The sequence below is a fragment of the Macrobrachium rosenbergii genome, chromosome 14 (genome assembly GCF_040412425.1).
Source record: "Macrobrachium rosenbergii isolate ZJJX-2024 chromosome 14, ASM4041242v1, whole genome shotgun sequence".
Taxonomy (NCBI): domain Eukaryota; kingdom Metazoa; phylum Arthropoda; class Malacostraca; order Decapoda; family Palaemonidae; genus Macrobrachium; species Macrobrachium rosenbergii.
Window position 1 is genome coordinate 23,182,184 of NC_089754.1, and position 10,994 is coordinate 23,193,177.

Here is a 10,994-nt window from a genome sequence, read left to right on the forward strand (position 1 = left end):
TTGACTACTGTGTCACGCCTTCCCTTGTGTTCATTTGGAGCTGTTGCTGGGTATTCGCTTCAGTGTGTTTGCTGCCCCCTGTACTACAAATATTGTTGTTTAATTCAGCAAAATGACCAGACTAGAATGATTTGTAAAGTAACCCACTAACCGCTGAACGGAGCTTTTCGTGGTAAGTCATTAATAATGTTCTTTATCTAGGCAGCTATTATTCACCACCTTGCCCGAGGTGGCTAAGCAGGTGCATTTGTCAATGAGTTGAAGGCAATGGCCAACCTAACGAGCTCGCTTTGTCTTTAGCGTGAGAGGGTACTACATCCTTCTTCTTCTTTCTTTTAACGTGCTTTTTTCCCATTTTTGTATGGGGTAAGCACGATGCCTACTTTTGAAGGACTTTTGATTTGGCTTTGGAGTAGACCGTAGTCTCGATCGGCTGCCCTGCCTGACATCGCTTAGACCCTGGTACCGTATGGTACATGTATCATACCAGACCCAACGCCCTTTCTCCCAGCAGCGAGAAGTTGTTGCGCGGGTAGGTCGAGAGTTCGAGACGTGTGAGATGTTTATGTTTTTAGAAGATGTTGGAGTGGCTTTGTTTTGTGTGTGTATTTAGTCTGTAACATCGTTATAGCTAGTGAAATTGAGATGAAATATAATTGCGTCAGTAACCATAGCTGGTGTGACAGCAGCCTACATAAGCCGGTTAGTCAGTATAATGAAACGTTAGGCATGATTATTCGAATTAGAAAGATAATGGAAATATGTGAATGCATCATTCATAAAGCATTTTAAAAGATCAACGATAGACAGCTGTTATACTCTTACTCAGCTCATACAAATGTGTATGGCGGAGACTATAAGGTCATGGAGTCAGCAACATTATCCCAAGCCGTTTCTCCTAAGAAAAGAAAAGACATCAATCATTGCCGCATTCTCAGATTTGATTTACTAAGTCGTGGATGAGCCCTCGTAGCAGAAAACTTCAACTACCCTTGCCGCTTCGTGCACCTATGCAGAAGGGTACACCAGCAGCGTGTCAAGCCCCGGCACACTTTAGTTCCCTGTAGACCAAAGTTAGAACGTAAACAGTTCATCTCTACATCTTCCACCTTTTTTCATTTGCATTCAGCATCCACACTTGACCTACATAGAGGAGAGCTGGTTTAACAATATAATTATATGTGTGTGTGTATATATATATATATATATATATATATATATATATATATATATATATATATATATATATATATATATATATATACATACATACATACATATGTACACATTATTTGTTTGTGTATATATATGTATAATTACATATATATACATATATACATTATTTTTGTGTATATGTATGTATGTATTTATGTGTATGTATATATATATATATATGAACTTCTATCACTGAAAGCAAAACGGGATATAAAATACATAGTATGCATACATGGCACAAGAAGTGCATTTAGACAGATGACGTGTTGTATCCCAAATATGCAGCATCTGAGCCTTTAATGTAATGCTATAATTGACAGACTTACAAAAAGATCAGTGTCATGGATCCCGTTTAAAATAACGTCCTTCGATGACGGACTAAGAATAAATTTAATGACGTTCTTTCTGTAAATTTTTTACCATTAACAATATTAAGTTTATAAATTTCATTACTTTAATAATAATAGTAATTCGCAGTGTATAATGTGCTTCCTTTTTAACAGAGCCCAGTGATTTTCTGCAGCGAAGTTTTAGACCAGACTAGTATGCTTGTCTATCATCATAATAAATCACGGGACTTCTTTTAATCTCAAGGCGTCAAATAACCGCCATCATCTCGTGACTGTCATTTTATACTTGTTCACGTAAATGAATCATGATCACTATCAGTTTCCATTTACCACTCGAGCTCTTTTGCGCGTGTATGTATGTATGTTATATATATATATATATATATATATATATATATATATATATATATATATATATATATATATTTGTGTGTATATATATATACATACATATATATATATATATACACATATGTATATATATATATATACATATATATATATATATATATACACATATATATATATATATATATATATATATATATATATATATATATATATATATATATATATATATATATATATATATACATAAAACTTCGTCATATAATTTATTGCATATGTTTGCCCGGCAAGTAGGTTACAGTTTTTCTTATATATTCACGATGTTCTTATTTGATAATACAAATAATTTGTGCTCTTTTGATGACAATAATAATGATAATGATATGTTCTCATTTAATTATAATGATAATGGTACTGGTATGATTCATTACCAGGGATAACGGCCATCGTAATTTTCATATTTTTTCTGCCACCATATTAAAAAATATCGAGAATTTTCATTGTATATATTTGTAGAACTCACTGACTCACTCTAAGAATATCCGTGCCTCCAAAGAGACTTATTTTTGTCGTCCAAGGTTTACTTGGGTGAGTATTTTACTTGGTAGTGAAGACGTCACAGAAGATTGAATGTAAATATCTGATATTTGCAACGACTGAAGGGAGCCTTATATCCCATGCGACTAAAATAGCTTGAAGTAATCTGAAACTCGTCGCAGCCATGGATCGAGCCTCGTAATCCACCAACAATTCAGAAAATGTTAATCGCCTTGACAGGACAGACCCGGACCGAGACTCTTGACCCTTCTGGCTGCACGAAATGAGTCGATCGTTTTCTCAGAGTAGTTCGTGAAGATAAAAGTCCGGTCTTTGCATCTGAGGCATCACAGCATTCACGAAATCGCACGATCTTAAAATAGCGTTAAATCTTTAAATCTTTTGGATCATTTTTTTTTTCAATGTAAGAATAGCCGTTGGAAAGCTGTTTTCTTGTTGTGATTCATTGTACAGTCACTTCACTTCCTCATTACCTGAAGACTCAAGGACAATTGATGATTAATATTGCTTATGTCGGACCGACACTGTGTGTATATACTGTATATATATATATATATATATATATATATATATATATATATATATATATATATATATATATATATATACTCATACATATACATATATACAGTATATATATATGTATATGTATATCGAATGGCATTGTCGCTTCTAGAAAGTCGAATCTCTACTAGGAACAGTATGGCCAGCAGAAACTTCAGCATTTTCAGTTATACATTTATTTATTTCCATCACCTACGTTTCGGGATACAAGTCCCATCTTCAAGGCTAAAAACAGAGAAAAGGAAATATCCATACATCAGAAATCAGACTAAAATGGAGAACATTAGTAAATTATTTAAAAAATTATAATAGTAATCGGTACATCAATGAGCTTTAAATTTTAGATGAAAGCAAAATGGCAAATAATTAAACACGAAATTAACATCAAATAACAAAGCTACTAAGTGTAATGACATTTTCAGGAGAGAGAGAGAGAGAAAAAAAAAAAAGGAAAACCGGAACACTAACACAAAAACCACAAGTGAACATCTAAGAAATTACATTATTCTTAAAGACAGAGAAAAACTATTTAACATTAATCCTAACAAGCAAAAATTGTTAGGATTAATGTTAAATAGTTTTTTCTGTCTTTAGGAATGATGTAATTTATCAGATGTTCGCTTGTGGTTTTTGTGTTAATGTGTTATTCTTAGAAGCTTCGTTCTTTGGTGTTAATTTCCTGTGTAAATATTTGCCATTTTGCTTTCGTCTGAAATTTAAAGCTCATTCATGTACTGATTATTATTATTTTTTTAAGAATAATTTACTAATGTGCTCCATTTTAGTCAGATTCTGATGTATGGATATATCCTTTTCTTTGATTTTAGCCCTGAAGATGGGATTTGTATCCCGAGACGTAGTGATGGAAATAAATAAATGTATAATTGAAAATGCTGAAGTTTCTGCTGGCCATTCTATATCAGGTAATGAGCATAAAATCAGGAAGAAACTTGCAGTCTCAATGGAAGTGAAGTATGGATGTTGAATGAGCGTAGAAAAAGGTTTAAGTTGTTGAGATGAATAGTTTTTAGTCAAATACGTGGCGTAAGGAGAACTGAAAGAATGATATACGTAGAAATGGTTTAAAAGGTTAGCGTGGGTGAAAGAAAAGGTCAGCGTATCTTGTGAAGGTTCGGTTATGTAGACTGAATCAAGGGCGAAAGGTTGACAAAAATAGTGGATAATCGAGAACAGTCAGGAGGGAGGAGAAGACGAATAAGACCCAGAAAGTGGTGGGCAGATGGAGTGAAAGAGGTAATGAAGAAAAAAGGCCTTATTATTCAGGAAGGGATAGAGGTGAATGGCTCGATTTGTGAAAGGTTTCGACACGCTGCGGATGAATATTCCATGTAGATATGTGAAACAGCTTATGCCGTGGAAGTTTTGTATACATGAAGTTCATCCAGTATCATCAGTTACAGATGAATGAAGCAGTGACTGCAGTGATCTTATTCTTTTGAAGAAACTTTAGAGGGCTTAAGTTAAAATTAATAAAATTTTATATAAATTAATAAAATTTATATATATATATATATATATATATATATATATATATGTATACATATACATATATATATGTGTGTGTGTGTATGTATATACACATATATGTGTGTGTGTGCGTTTGTGATGTATGGATATGTGCCCCAGTTAATTGCCTACAAGAAGAAAAATGAATTAAAACGTTTTCTAGGTCAAAAATTCCTAGCAAGTCTTACTGACTCACATTGTTCTCCCATACCCCCTGGATAATGAATCTCCTGTTAGGGTTTTCGCAATACAAATGCATTTGACTTCATACCCTGTCTGTCTCTCCCTAGATTTGTTGCAAACTCCACCCCCCACCTCTCTCTCTCTCTCTCTCTCTCTCTCTCTCTCTCTCTCTCTCTCTCTCTCTCTCTCTCTCTCTCTCTCTCTCTCTCTGCACAGTATTAAGAGCTTAACTCGCAAGCTAAGGGACCATTGTTCGACTCTCGAGTAGATCGAAGAGGGACGAAGGGGTGCGGTCCCTAAAATCCAGTGTGTCTCTGTTAACCTAACCAGTGAATTCTGTACCTAATTGTTAGTCGACCGTTGTGGGTCAGCTGTAGCAAAGATAGAATAATGAAGAAGAAGAAGAAGAAGAAGAAGAAGAAGAAGAAGAAGAAGAAGAAGAAGAAGAAGAAGAGAGAGAGAGAGAGAGAGAGAGAGAGAGAGAGAGAGAGAGAGAGAGAGAACACCAGACATGGGTGTTTATTTTCACTGTTCTGTATAAATGTGCATCATCAAAACGGGAAGGCCTCGGTGAGATAATCCTTACCCAACCAGGGATGAAACAAATCTTAAGACTCTCTCTCTCTCTCTCTCTCTCTCTCTCTCTCTCTCTCTCTCTCTCTCTCTCTCTCTCAGCTGCTATAAATACAGCCCTGATCATTTATTCCTCCCATTCGTATCACCCCTCTTTTTTTTTTTTTTTTTATTCAGTCACACTTAGGCCGATGTGATATGTGATTACTCGAATCTTTACCGAGGTTTTCAAGAAGTCTTCCTCTGTAAGAAATCCCTGTTTTTATAGTTTTTTCTTTTGTTCATGGGAAGAGCATATTCAAATAACTTCAGTCTTTCGTGTGCTACACTATTCATCTCATCCACTCCACGCCCCAATTATCGTTCTTTTTTAGGTCCCATACCCTCCATTTTCCCATCGCTTCTCCCCTCTCACATGCTCCAAGGTTTTTTACACCCACTCCCTACTCAGCCCTCCAACGGGGTTCGAGGCCCGGGGGATACTAAAATCTCTCTCTCTCTCTCTCTCTCTCTCTCTCTCTCTCTCTCTCTCTCTCTCTCTCTCTCAGGAGAGAAACCGGTGCCTTGGGAATGTCTCCTCGAGACCCGCCGCTCACGCTGACAAAAACAGAATAAAGAGTCAAAGCAACAGAGTGATGGCGTTGATTAGAAGATTGAGCCCAAAGATGGTGTTGATAGATATAAGTGAAAGAATGAAAATTGTTTCCACTGCCTAATATTCATGCGGATCAGTGTACTCTCGTCTTTTCTGTTTTCTCTGGTTAGATGATATTGCTTTAATTTTAGAACTAACCACAGGGCACAGAGCAGTGCAATATTCATTTGCGAGTGAAGGAACGCCTTTCCATCTGTAATCAAATGCTATGTTAATTTCTCATGGGAAGTATGATTTCATGATAATGACTAATTTCATTTTATAAGTGTACAGTTAGGCCTGACTTCGATGCAAGTAGAAAAAGACCTGAAAATGAAATGAGTTGAACAAAGTCAGTCTTGCAACCACATAAGAGGCAGTTGTTAACAGTGGCAAATTATTCGAGGCCCGTTCTGGTTTCTTTTTTCATATATTGCTAGCTGTGTTGCGAAACTTACACCACCCTCCGTGCTCTGGATCTAGCTTAACTTTTCCTACAATCTATTTCTTCTCTCTTCTCAAACATAATTACCCAACCAAGGTTCTCTTTCATTTAGTCATCAAGTGTAATTTTGCTTTATCTGGAAATATCTCCTTTTGACCAGTATCATCATTGACCAGAAGTTCGCATGAATCAACATTGTACTCGTGTTAATCAATAGCCTTTCATTTTCCATTAGATTTCGTTTTACAAAAGGCAAGCGAATGTAAGGCAACAAATGAAGTATGCCGTGAATAATGATGCATCAGCATTTTCTCTCTCAAATTACTGAAGAAGAAAATCCATTTAGCACTTCTTATCCATGGCGCCAAGTCGTGTTTTTCTTGCAAACTTCGACTCAGTCCTCTTATGTCAGGGAGAGAGAGAGAGAGAGAGAGAGAGAGAGAGAGAGAGAGAGAGAGAGAGAGGGGGGGGGGGGATGGTTTGCAGAGGAGGATGATTTAATGAAAATAAATAACTGCAAGGCATTGTGCATTGTACATCAGAGAATACAACCGAAAGTCAAGATGTCAGTCTTACATTTGTATGTTTCTAAATGGGGATAAAACCTTTTGTGGTAGAGAATTGCTCTGGGCTCGAGGTTAACATAATGATGGTTTTTATTGTATGTAAGGAAAGATCCTGAAAGATGCATGCAACTAAAGACAGTAGTTTTTTTTTTGTAAATTATGCATACGTACCCGTGCACAGGTTGCCTTTAAATGAGCGATGTAGATAAATTTTTTTTATATATATGTGTTGAAACCGCAAGTGCAATGACCGTGTGTGTGTGCAAGTAAAATGACATTTTGATAACTCGCAGGGTAAAATGTATGAATGTTTCTATGAAAGATTAGCGAACTTTCATCTTTGTTTTTTTTAGAGTAAATTGCTCATTTTAACTATTGCCTTCCATGGGCAATCATTCTTTAAATTCTGTCTTCATTTTTCGTAAGAATAATACAGAATACCTAGTTTTATGTTCAAATCACTACCAAAATAATTGATGCCATTTTCCTAGTATTACTACCACAACAACTGATGCCTCTGCTGCTACTGCTACTACTACTAATATTACTGCTGCTGCTACTACGACTATTGCTGCTGCTTCTGCTGGTGTTGTTGCTGCTGTTTAACGTCATCATAAACCTTATCCAAGGCCAGAACTCCTCGAGATCCATGGCCACAAACAGACAGATCTTTGGACTACCCGGAGTCCCCCGCCCTCACACCTACTCATCTCTCTCTCTCTCTCTCTCTCTCTCTCTCTCTCTCTCTCTCTCTCTCTCTCTCTCTCTCTCTCTCAAATCACACACACACACACACACACACACACACACACACACAGACACGCGTAGCTCCTCCCCTCCTCCTCCTCTCCTTCCTTTGTCGATGCCCAAGGTCACATTGCGTGAAATTACCGTTCTCTCTCTTTGGAAGAGGTTGTTGCAGCTGCAACTCGGGCCCCTAATCTCATCTGCAGACTCTTTTTAAGATGTTATTCAGAAAGTTTGTGCACAGTTAACGTGGCAACGTATTTGATGCTTGTTTCATACATTACTCGTAAATTTATTATGCACGCTCAGTTCTTCATTGTCAAATAACGCTAGTTTTTCCGATGACCTATTCATAATATTTTGCGGTATTTATATGTATATATATATAGATAGATAGATAGATAGATAGATAGATAGATGTATATATATATATATATATATATATATATATATATATATATATATATATATATATATATATATATATATAGATAGATAGATAGATAGATAGATAGATAGATAGATAGATATAGATATGTGTGTATGTGCATGTGTATTTATATATATATATATATATATATATATATATATATATATATATATATATATATATATATATATATATATATATATATATATATATATATATATATATATATATATATATATATACAGTATATGTGTGTGTGTGTGTGTGTGTATATATATATCTACAGAGGCCCAGGAGAACTTTAACTAACTTTTAATATATATATATATATATATATATATATATATATATATATATATATATATATATATATATATATATATATTTATATATATATATATATATATATATATATAGAGAGAGAGAGAGATACAAATGATCAATTTATGATCAATTTTAATGAGATAATAATGCTACTTCTCAGCCCCACTACTAAGTGGAAACTAACACATTTTAGGGGCAACACATTTTACAAAAATTACAAAGTAATTAGTTTTATGTGTTATATATGAAGTAAATGGCAAATGGGCAATTCTCGCAGATTACCTGCAACTCACAACATTGCTGTTGTTTATCTGTATCTTTTTTCGCCCGTCCTTTCTTTTTTCTGCAACCTACCGTCAACATTGGGGTTGGTGGTCCAAGGTGAACAGCACACACACACCGATACCCTCTCCTCTTGCAGATCGTTCTACCTACCTATCCTAACCAACCTATCCCAACTCCCATCCCTATTGGCAGCGCTCCTCCCTCGTTCTCCATAGCTTCTCCCTGTTTCCTACTTGGAACCTTCAACCCTCTCCATGACCTGCGATCATCTGTTGCCACCTGTTGCCAACTCCACTCCTGACCAAGTTAATTGGATACTTCTCTTCTTCGAGTTTCCTTTTGTTTTTTCCACCCTGCGTTTACGTGCTGCCTTGGCCTTGCTCCCGTACGCCAAAAAAGTGGCTATTATCGTTATTTTAGGCTTTTTCTTTATTTCGGTAGTTACCAGCGTGGCCGACGAGGGTAGAAAAAGACCTTTTGAATCTCTGAAATAAAAGCGGTAATACATTATTTTTTTACTTAAGCCTCTATACGTACATATATATATATATATATATATATATATATATATATATATATATATATATATATATATATATATATATATATTATATATTATATATATGTTACATATATGTATTGTGACTGTATATATGGTTTTGTTTGTATGCATACCCTACAAGAAAAGGTAAACATAAAATTTCAAACAAGTCAGACTTCAGTAGAAAAGTCGTAAGAGGAAATCAGAATGAGCAGGTCTCTGACCCACTGGGCTCCATCCTAAGAAGGACGAATGGCCCATGGAGGAGGAAGTCATCCAGCTTGAACTATAATTGACGTGCTACTTAGTCTTGTTGCTTACCAACGGCATTGAAGCAGTTGCTGCGAGAACATTAGTTGTTAATCCGGATTAAATCTTTATTATTGCTTTGTTAAAGTAATAATAAAGGTTTGTTCATTTTCCGGCTATAGCTAGGAGACCGGTGGTTAGGAGTGGCTGAGATGAAGCAATGTTTAAAATACATTTCGTTCCTAATTTTCTTCTCCTTCAGTTTTTTTTTTTTTGGGGGGCGGGAGGGCGAAGGGGGAATGAAGATTTCAAACGTTCTTTGTATTCTGACTGCAGAGGAAAATGTTGTGAATTCATTACACATTACTTACGTGCTAGCAACAATTCTAGCGTTATGTTGAAATTTGCTACTGGATGCCTTTCATCATTTTGCTTTTGAACGACCAGGAAGAATAGTGCTTGTATTTTGATTAATGACGCTTATTTTTCTTCTGTTTGCAGGTTGGTAATCCGCAACGATGTTTAACATTCATCGCAGAGCCAATAGAGCAAGTACCTTTTGTTTTTTCTTTTATGTAAAAAAGTTGCTCTGTAATATGCGGCTGTGCTCCCGAAAAAAAATAGCACTATAATACTGAATTTGGGAATGAGATGTGTATGTATGTATGTATGTATGTATGTATGTATGTATGTATGTACCACCCTCAAGCAAATCATTACTTTAGGAAGTGTATACGCTATAGTGAAAGCCATCTTCATTACGAATGCATCGCACGCAGGAAGGGTTACAAGCTGATGTTATCATTGAAAACCTGACTGAGAAGCAATTAACAAACAACACCATTAAGGGCTTAAACCTTTCACAGCCGAAAAACACACACCGTAAAGAGGATGCAACGTACTCATTATAAAACTCTGTTAGAATGACGATCACGTTATGAGCATTTTTATGCATCAAGGACCTTGATAAGTGCTCATGAAAAAACATGAACCCGAACGAACTTGTTTTGGTTAACGACATGTCGATTGAAGGAAATGTAGATAAATAAATGAACACACACACACACACACACACACACACATATATATATATATATATATATATATATATATGGATTTAATGAATGATTAGCAATATTACAAGGAAAGTAACACTTTAGGTTCAGCTTCCGATGCTGATAGTATCATCATCATTATTATTATTATTATTATTATTATTATTATTATTATTATTATTATTATTATTAGGGAAGAAATAAGTGAGAACAAGGCAGGAAAGGAATCCGTTGGTAGAATAAAAATACGGGTCTCCTTTCATGGGACATTCACGAGACACCAAAAATAGGAGGACTTCCCAGGGCAGATGTTTAGGTAACGAGACTTTTCTGTTCCGTAAGCTTCCATTTGAAAAGAAAGGGACAGAAAGGGTACATTTAACTAGCTGGTTGTATGATC

At 35.4% G+C, this 10,994-nt stretch overlaps 1 protein-coding gene across 4 annotated transcripts in view; it reads left to right on the forward strand.

Moving 5' to 3' along the window:
• The window catches only part of LOC136845778 (innexin inx2-like), a 650,831-nt gene that overhangs the window by 606,324 nt on the left and 33,513 nt on the right, over positions 1-10,994 (forward strand). Inside the window, exon 6 of one of the 4 annotated variants that reach the window (XM_067116058.1) lies at positions 10,041-10,087. The exons of the other annotated variants lie outside the window; for them this stretch is intronic. The gene's annotated coding sequence lies outside the window, so the exon portion shown is untranslated. The remainder of the gene's footprint in view (positions 1-10,040; positions 10,088-10,994) is intronic. 4 annotated transcript variants of the gene reach the window in all.